Here is an 8,808-nt window from a genome sequence, read left to right as displayed (position 1 = left end):
TGGTGTGTGTGTGTGTATAGGTGTGTATTTTAGTCACGTGGTGTGTGTGTGTATAGGTGTGTGTTTTAGTCACGTGGTGTGTGAGTGCATATAGGTGTGTATTTTAGTCACGTGGTGTGTGTGTGTATAGGTGTGTGTTTTAGTCACGTGTGTGTGTATAGGTGTGTATTTTAGTCACATGGTGTGTGTGTGTATAGGTGTGTATTTTAGTCACATGGTGTGTGAGTGCATATAGGTGTGTGGTTTAGTCACGTGGTGTGTGTCTGTATAGGTGTGTATTTTAGTCACATGGTTTTGTGTGTATAGGTGTGTATTTTAGTCATGTGGTGTGTGAGTGTATAGGTGTGTATTTTAGTCACATGGTTTTGTGTGTATAGGTGTGTATTTTAGTCACGTGGTGTGTGTGTGTATAGGTGTGTATTTTAGTCACATGGTTTTGTGTGTATAGGTGTGTATTTTAGTCACGTGGTGTGTGTGTGTATAGGTGTGTATTTTAGTCACGTGGTGTGTGTGTGTATAGGTGTGTATTTTAGTCACGTGGTGTGTGTGTGTATAGGTGTGTATTTTAGTCACGTGGTGTGTGTGTGTATAGGTGTGTATTTTAGTCACGTGGTGTGTGAGTGTGTATAGGTGTGTATTTTAGTCACGTGGTGTGTGAGTGTGTATAGGTGTGTATTTTAGTCACGTGGTGTGTGAGTGCGTATAGGTGTGTGTTTTAGTCACGTGGTGTGTGTGTATAGGTGTGTATTTTAGTCACATGGTGTGTGTGTGTATAGGTGTGTATTTTAGTCACGTGGTGTGTGAGTGCATATAGGTGTGTGTTTTAGTCATGTGGTGTGTGTGTGTAAAGTTGTGTATTTTAGTCACATGGTTTTTTGTGTGTGTATAGGTGTGTATTTTAGTCACGTGGTGTGTGTGTGTAAAGTTGTGTATTTTAGTCACGTGGTGTGTGTGTGTATAGGTGTGTATTTTAGTCACGTGGTGTGTGTGTGTAAAGTTGTGTATTTTAGTCACGTGGTGTGTGTGTGTATAGGTGTGTATTTTAGTCACGTGGTGTGTGTGTGTATAGGTGTGTATTTTAGTCACGGGGTGTGTGTGTGTATAGGTGTGTATTTTAGTCACATGGTGTGTGTGTGTATAGGTGTGTATTTTAGTCACGTGGTGTGTGTGTGTGTATAGTTGTGTATTTTAGTCACGTGGTGTGTGAGTGTGTATAGGTGTGTGTTTTAGTCACGTGGTGTGTGATTGTGTATAGGTGTGTATTTTAGTCACGTGGTGTGTGTGTGTATAGGTGTGTGTTTTAGTCACGTGGTGTGTGAGTGTGTATAGGTGTGTATTTTAGTCACGTAGTGTGTGAGTGTGTATAGGTGTGTGTTTTAGTCACGTGGTGTGTGAGTGTGTATAGGTGTGTGTTTTAGTCACGTGGTTTGTGAGTGTGTATAGGTGTGTATTTTAGTCACGTGGTGTGTGTGTGTGTATAGATGTGTATTTTAGTCACGTGGTGTGTGAGTGTGTATAGGTGTGTGTTTTAGTCACGTGGTGTGAGTGTGTATAGGTGTGTATTTTAGTCACGTGGTGTGTGTGTGTGTATAGATGTGTATTTTAGTCACGTGATGTGTGAGTGTGTATAGGTGTGTGTTTTAGTCACATGGTGTGTGAGTGTGTATAGGTGTGTATTTTAGTCACGTGGTGTGTGAGTGTGTATAGGTGTGTGTTTTAGTCACATGGTGTGTGAGTGTGTATAGGTGTGTATTTTAGTCACGTGGTGTGTGAGTGTGTATAGGTGTGTGTTTTAGTCACGTGGTGTGTGTATAGGTCTGTGTTTTAGTCACGTGGTGTGTGTGTATAGGTGTGTTTTAGTCACGTGGTGTGTGAGTGTGTATAGGTGTGTGTTTTAGTCACATGGTGTGTGTGTGTATAGGTGTGTATTTTAGTCACGTGGTGTGTGAGTGCATATAGGTGTGTGTTTTAGTCATGTGGTGTGTGTGTGTATAGGTGTATATTTTAATCACATGGTTTTGTGTGTATAGGTGTGTATTTTAGTCACGTGGTGTGTGTGTGTAAAGTTGTGCATTTTAGTCACATGGTGTGTGTGTGTATAGGTGTGTATTTTAGTCACGTGGTGTGTGTGTGTATAGGTGTGTATTTTAGTCACATGGTTTTGTGTGTATAGGTGTGTATTTTAGTCACGTGGTGTGTGTGTGTGTATAGGTGTGTATTTTAGTCACGTGGTGCGTTTGTGTATAGGTGTGTATTTTAGTCACATGGTGTGCGTGTGTATAGGTGTGTATTTTAGTCACATGGTGTTTGTGTATAGGTGTGTATTTTAGTCACGTGGTGTGTGTGTGTATAGGTGTGTATTTTAGTCACGTGGTGCGTTTGTGTATAGGTGTGTATTTTAGTCACGTGGTGTGTGTGTGTATAGGTGTGTATTTTAGTCACATGGTGTGTGTGTATAGGTGTGTATTTTAGTCACGTGGTGTGTGAGTGTGTATAGGTGTGTATTTTAGTCACGTGGTGTGTGAGTGCGTATAGGTGTGTGTTTTAGTCACGTGGTGTGTGTGTATAGGTGTGTATTTTAGTCACATGGTGTGTGTGTGTATAGGTGTGTATTTTAGTCACGTGGTGTGTGAGTGCATATAGGTGTGTGTTTTAGTCATGTGGTGTGTGTGTGTATAGGTGTGTATTTTAGTCACATGGTGTGTGTGTGAATAGGTGTGTATTTTAGTCACATGGTGTGTGTGTGTGTATAGTTGTGTATTTTAGTCACGTGGTGTGTGAGTGTGTATAGGTGTGTGTTTTAGTCACGTGGTGTGTGTGTGTGTATAGGTGTGTATTTTAGTCACGTGGTGTGTGTGTGTATAGGTGTGTGTTTTAGTCACGTGGTGTGTGAGTGCATATAGGTGTGTATTTTAGTCACGTGGTGTGTGTGTGTATAGGTGTGTGTTTTAGTCACGTCTGTGTGTATAGGTGTGTATTTTAGTCACATGGTGTGTGTGTGTATAGGTGTGTATTTTAGTCACATGGTGTGTGAGTGCATATAGGTGTGTGGTTTAGTCACGTGGTGTGTGTGTGTATAGGTGTGTATTTTAGTCACATGGTTTTGTGTGTATAGGTGTGTATTTTAGTCATGTGGTGTGTGAGTGTATAGGTGTGTATTTTAGTCACATGGTTTTGTGTGTATAGGTGTGTATTTTAGTCACGTGGTGTGTGTGTGTATAGGTGTGTGTTTTAGTCACGTGGTGTGTGTGTGTGTGTATAGGTATGTATTTTACTCACGTGGTGTGTGTGTGTGTATATAGGAGTGTATTTTAGTCACGTGGTGTGTGTATGTGTAGAGGTGTGTATTTTAGTCACGTGGTGTGTGTGTGTGTGTATAGGTGTGTATTTTACTCAAGTGGTGTGTTTGTATAGGTGTGTATTTTAGTCACGTGGTGTGTGTGTGTATAGGTGTGTATTTTAGTCACGTGGTTTGTGTATAGGTGTGTATTTTAGTCACGTGGTGTGTGTGTGTGTATAAGTGTATGTATTAGTCACGTGGTGTGTGTCTGTGTATAGGTGTGAATTTTAGTCACGTGGTGTGTGTATATAGGTGTGTATTTTAGTCACGTGGTGTGTGAGTGCGTATAGGTGTGTGTTTTAGTCACGTGGTGTGTGTGTATAGGTGTGTATTTTAGTCACATGGTGTGTGTGTGTATAGGTGTGTATTTTAGTCACGTGGTGTGTGAGTGCATATAGGTGTGTGTTTTAGTCATGTGGTGTGTGTGTGTAAAGTTGTGTATTTTAGTCACATGGTTTTGTGTGTGTGTATAGGTGTGTATTTTAGTCACGTGGTGTGTGTGTGTAAAGTTGTGTATTTTAGTCACGTGGTGTGTGTGTGTGTATAGGTGTGTATTTTAGTCACGTGGTGTGTGTGTGTAAAGTTGTGTATTTTAGTCACGTGGTGTGTGTGTGTATAGGGGTGTATTTTAGTCACGTGGTGTGTGAGTGCATATAGGTGTGTGTTTTAGTCATGTGGTGTGTGTGTGTATAGGTGTATATTTTAGTCACATGGTTTTGTGTGTATAGGTGTGTATTTTAGTCACGTGGTGTGTGTGTGTGTATAGTTGTGTATTTTAGTCACGTGGTGTGTGAGTGTGTATAGGTGTGTGTTTTAGTCACGTGGTGTGTGAGTGTGTATAGGTGTGTATTTTAGTCACGTGGTGTGTGTGTGTATAGGTGTGTGTTTTAGTCACGTGGTGTGTGAGTGTGTATAGGTGTGTATTTTAGTCACGTGGTGTGTGAGTGTGTATAGGTGTGTGTTTTAGTCACGTGGTGTGTGAGTGTGTATAGGTGTGTGTTTTAGTCACGTGGTTTGTGAGTGTGTATAGGTGTGTATTTTAGTCACGTGGTGTGTGTGTGTGTATAGATGTGTATTTTAGTCACGTGGTGTGTGAGTGTGTATAGGTGTGTGTTTTAGTCACGTGGTGTGAGTGTGTATAGGTGTGTATTTTAGTCACGTGGGTGTGTGTGTGTGTATAGATGTGTATTTTAGTCACGTGGTGTGTGAGTGTGTATAGGTGTGTGTTTTAGTCACATGGTGTGTGAGTGTGTATAGGTGTGTATTTTAGTCACGTGGTGTGTGAGTGTGTATAGGTGTGTGTTTTAGTCACATGGTGTGTGAGTGTGTATAGGTGTGTATTTTAGTCACGTGGTGTGTGAGTGTGTATAGGTGTGTGTTTTAGTCACGTGGTGTGTGTATAGGTCTGTGTTTTAGTCACGTGGTGTGTGTGTATAGGTGTGTTTTAGTCACATGGTGTGTGAGTGTGTATAGGTGTGTGTTTAGTCACATGGTGTGTGTGTGTATAGGTGTGTATTTTAGTCACGTGGTGTGTGAGTGCATATAGGTGTGTGTTTTAGTCATGTGGTGTGTGTGTGTATAGGTGTATATTTTAGTCACATGGTTTTGTGTGTATAGGTGTGTATTTTAGTCATGTGGTGTGTGTGTGTAAAGTTGTGCATTTTAGTCACGTGGTGTGTGTGTGTATAGGTGTGTATTTTAGTCACGTGGTGTGTGTGTGTATAGGTGTGTATTTTAGTCACGGGGTGTGTGTGTGTATAGGTGTGTATTTTAGTCACATGGTGTGTGTGTGTATAGGTGTGTATTTTAGTCACGTGGTGTGTGTGTATAGTTGTGTATTTTAGTCACGTGGTGTGTGAGTGTGTATAGGTGTGTGTTTTAGTCACGTGGTGTGTGAGTGTGTATAGGTGTGTATTTTAGTCACATGGTGTGTGTGTGTATAGGTGTGTGTTTTAGTCACGTGGTGTGTGAGTGTGTATAGGTGTGTATTTTAGTCACGTGGTGTGTGAGTGTGTATAGGTGTGTGTTTTAGTCACGTGGTGTGTGAGTGTGTATAGGTGTGTATTTTAGTCACGTGGTGTGTGAGTGTGTATAGGTGTGTGTTTTAGTCACGTGGTGTGTGAGTGTGTATAGGTGTGTGTTTTAGTCACGTGGTGTGTGAGTGTGTATAGGTGTGTGTTTTAGTCACGTGGTGTGTGTGTGTGTATAGATGTGTATTTTAGTCACGTGGTGTGTGAGTGTGTATAGGTGTGTGTTTTAGTCACGTGGTGTGTGAGTGCATATAGGTGTGTATTTTAGTCACGTGGTGTGTGTGTGTATAGGTGTGTGTTTTAGTCACGTGTGTGTGTATAGGTGTGTATTTTAGTCACATGGTGTGTGTGTGTATAGGTGTGTATTTTAGTCACATGGTGTGTGAGTGCATATAGGTGTGTGGTTTAGTCACGTGGTGTGTGTGTGTATAGGTGTGTATTTTAGTCACATGGTTTTGTGTGTATAGGTGTGTATTTTAGTCATGTGGTGTGTGAGTGTATAGGTGTGTATTTTAGTCACATGGTTTTGTGTGTATAGGTGTGTATTTTAGTCACGTGGTGTGTGTGTGTATAGGTGTGTATTTTAGTCACATGGTTTTGTGTGTATAGGTGTGTATTTTAGTCACGTGGTGTGTGTGTGTATAGGTGTGTATTTTAGTCACGTGGTGCGTTTGTGAATAGGTGTGTATTTTAGTCACGTGGTGTGTGTGTGTATAGGTGTGTATTTTAGTCACATGGTTTGTGTGTGTATAGGTGTGTATTTTAGTCACGTGGTGTGTGTGTGTATAGGTGTGTATTTTAGTCACGTGGTGCGTTTGTGTATAGGTGTGTATTTTAGTCACGTGGTGTGTGTGTGTATAGGTGTGTATTTTAGTCACATGGTGTGTGTGTATAGGTGTGTATTTTAGTCACGTGGTGTGTGAGTGTGTATAGGTGTGTATTTTAGTCACGTGGTGTGTGAGTGCGTATAGGTGTGTGTTTTAGTCACGTGGTGTGTGTGTATAGGTGTGTATTTTAGTCACATGGTGTGTGTGTGTATAGGTGTGTATTTTAGTCACGTGGTGTGTGAGTGCATATAGGTGTGTGTTTTAGTCATGTGGTGTGTGTGTGTAAAGTTGTGTATTTTAGTCACATGGTTTTGTGTGTGTGTATAGGTGTGTATTTTAGTCACGTGGTGTGTGTGTGTAAAGTTGTGTATTTTAGTCACGTGGTGTGTGTGTGTATAGGTGTGTATTTTAGTCACGTGGTGTGTGTGTGTAAAGTTGTGTATTTTAGTCACGTGGTGTGTGTGTGTATAGGTGTGTATTTTAGTCACGTGGTGTGTGTGTGTATAGGTGTGTATTTTAGTCACGGGGTGTGTGTGTGTATAGGTGTGTATTTTAGTCACATGGTGTGTGTGTGTATAGGTGTGTATTTTAGTCACGTGGTGTGTGTGTGTGTATAGTTGTGTATTTTAGTCACGTGGTGTGTGAGTGTGTATAGGTGTGTGTTTTAGTCACGTGGTGTGTGAGTGTGTATAGGTGTGTATTTTAGTCACGTGGTGTGTGTGTGTATAGGTGTGTGTTTTAGTCACGTGGTGTGTGAGTGTGTATAGGTGTGTATTTTAGTCACGTGGTGTGTGAGTGTGTATAGGTGTGTGTTTTAGTCACGTGGTGTGTGAGTGTGTATAGGTGTGTGTTTTAGTCACGTGGTTTGTGAGTGTGTATAGGTGTGTATTTTAGTCACGTGGTGTGTGTGTGTGTATAGATGTGTATTTTAGTCACGTGGTGTGTGAGTGTGTATAGGTGTGTATTTTAGTCACGTGGTGTGTGTGTGTATAGATGTGTATTTTAGTCACGTGGTGTGTGAGTGTGTATAGGTGTGTGTTTTAGTCACGTGGTGTGAGTGTGTATAGGTGTGTATTTTAGTCACGTGGTGTGTGTGTGTGTATAGATGTGTATTTTAGTCACGTGGTGTGTGAGTGTGTATAGGTGTGTGTTTTAGTCACATGGTGTGTGAGTGTGTATAGGTGTGTATTTTAGTCACGTGGTGTGTGAGTGTGTATAGGTGTGTGTTTTAGTCACATGGTGTGTGAGTGTGTATAGGTGTGTATTTTAGTCACGTGGTGTGTGAGTGTGTATAGGTGTGTGTTTTAGTCACGTGGTGTGTGTATAGGTCTGTGTTTTAGTCACGTGGTGTGTGTGTATAGGTGTGTTTTAGTCACGTGGTGTGTGAGTGTGTATAGGTGTGTGTTTTAGTCACATGGTGTGTGTGTGTATAGGTGTGTATTTTAGTCACGTGGTGTGTGAGTGCATATAGGTGTGTGTTTTAGTCATGTGGTGTGTGTGTGTATAGGTGTATATTTTAGTCACATGGTTTTGTGTGTATAGGTGTGTATTTTAGTCATGTGGTGTGTGTGTGTAAAGTTGTGCATTTTAGTCACGTGGTGTGTGTGTGTATAGGTGTGTATTTTAGTCACGTGGTGTGTGTGTGTATAGGTGTGTATTTTAGTCACGGGGTGTGTGTGTGTATAGGTGTGTATTTTAGTCACATGGTGTGTGTGTGTATAGGTGTGTATTTTAGTCACGTGGTGTGTGTGTATAGTTGTGTATTTTAGTCACGTGGTGTGTGAGTGTGTATAGGTGTGTGTTTTAGTCACGTGGTGTGTGAGTGTGTATAGGTGTGTATTTTAGTCACATGGTGTGTGTGTGTATAGGTGTGTGTTTTAGTCACGTGGTGTGTGAGTGTGTATAGGTGTGTATTTTAGTCACGTGGTGTGTGAGTGTGTATAGGTGTGTGTTTTAGTCACGTGGTGTGTGAGTGTGTATAGGTGTGTATTTTAGTCACGTGGTGTGTGAGTGTGTATAGGTGTGTGTTTTAGTCACGTGGTGTGTGAGTGTGTATAGGTGTGTGTTTTAGTCACGTGGTGTGTGAGTGTATAGGTGTGTATTTTAGTCACGTGGTGTGTGTGTGTATAGGTGTGTATTTTAGTCACATGGTTTTGTGTGTATAGGTGTGTATTTTAGTCACGTGGTGTGTGTGTGTATAGGTGTGTATTTTAGTCACGTGGTGCGTTTGTGTATAGGTGTGTATTTTAGTCACGTGGTGTGTGTGTGTATAGGTGTGTATTTTAGTCACATGGTTTTGTGTGTATAGGTGTGTATTTTAGTCACGTGGTGTGTGTGTGTGTATAGTTGTGTATTTTAGTCACATGGTGCGTTTGTGTATAGGTGTGTATTTTAGTCACGTTTTGTGTGTGTGTATAGGTGTGTATTTTAGTCACGTGGTGTGTGTGTGTATAGGTGTGTGTTTTAGTCACGTGGTGTGTGAGTGTGTATAGGTGTGTATTTTAGTCACGTGGTGTGCGAGTGTGTATAGGTGTGTGTTTTAGTCACGTGGTGTGTGAGTGTGTATAGGTGTGTGTTTTAGTCACGTGGTGTGTGAGTGTGTATAGGTGTG

The sequence above is a fragment of the Hemibagrus wyckioides genome, linkage group LG06, assembly GCF_019097595.1.
Source record: "Hemibagrus wyckioides isolate EC202008001 linkage group LG06, SWU_Hwy_1.0, whole genome shotgun sequence".
Classification (NCBI taxonomy): Eukaryota; Metazoa; Chordata; class Actinopteri; order Siluriformes; family Bagridae; genus Hemibagrus; species Hemibagrus wyckioides.
This window is presented reverse-complemented; position numbering follows the sequence as displayed.